This window comes from Capsicum annuum, unplaced genomic scaffold (genome assembly GCF_002878395.1).
Source record: "Capsicum annuum cultivar UCD-10X-F1 unplaced genomic scaffold, UCD10Xv1.1 ctg70550, whole genome shotgun sequence".
Classification (NCBI taxonomy): Eukaryota; Viridiplantae; Streptophyta; class Magnoliopsida; order Solanales; family Solanaceae; genus Capsicum; species Capsicum annuum.
This window is the reverse complement of record NW_025880293.1, coordinates 575-1,416: the sequence shown is the minus strand read 5'-3', so window position 1 is coordinate 1,416 and position 842 is coordinate 575. Positions and strand designations below refer to the sequence as shown.

Genomic DNA, 842 nt, shown 5'->3' with positions numbered 1-842 from the left:
TGGTGCGGATCCACAAATTTTACAACTGTGAGCTTTTCATGCTTTCATTAAATTATCTTTCATGCAAAGATCAATTGATACCATACTGTATTTACTCTTTTGTTCTATTTGTGTGGCAGCTGAACCTTAAGGCCTGCATCCATCTGATATTCTCCACGCCCTCTCAACAAGCAATGAGGCTAATGCAGAGGTTTTAACCTGTTAACTTCTATTTCTTTTGTGATTGCCGAGGAAAATAAAGAGTTAATCAGGTTGCGTTGATGATACAAAATCTTTTCTTTTTCCAGGTAAGTCGGGCTTTTCCCCAGGAATGATTCATCAACTTGGTTTCTTTTGGGAAGTTACTATGCATATACATTGGAAGATTTGGTACGTAAGAGTAGTGGAACCACCTTTGCCAAATTTTTGCTGGAAAAATATACTTTGTAGATAGGTTCAATCCCTATTCCCTAGGGAGACAAATAGTAGGTGACTTCTTCCAATATGTTCTAGCCTTGGTGGAAAAAATTAACTGATACCTGTTGCTGAGGGTGGGTGACAGACATCCCGTGGAATTAATCGCCATGCACATAAACAAGCCTAAACACCCTTCCTATATGCTCTAGCCTAGACAGAGTCACATGATACCTCCTACAGATGCATGGGACTGGAGGGGGATATTTGTGGGGTCCAGCTCCAAAGGTTTTTCTTATTCAAAAAGGCACTGAATACCTTGATTTTGAATGTCAATATTAGTTGCCTGCATTTTCAACATTGACAGCTTTCAAACTTGGCTGCAAAATGGTGAAGTCATTGCTCAATAATCCTCTTCTGACTCCCACCTTACTAAAATACCGCTTACT

The 842-nt window shown here is 39.7% G+C and overlaps 1 long non-coding RNA gene across 1 annotated transcript; it reads left to right on the top strand.

Moving 5' to 3' along the window:
* On the top strand, positions 1 to 512 carry LOC124885217. The gene is made up of 3 exons (XR_007051026.1): positions 1 to 27; positions 120 to 190; positions 288 to 512. It is a non-coding gene; the product is annotated as an uncharacterized LOC124885217 (long non-coding RNA).
* Positions 513 to 842: the final 330 nt, after the last annotated feature.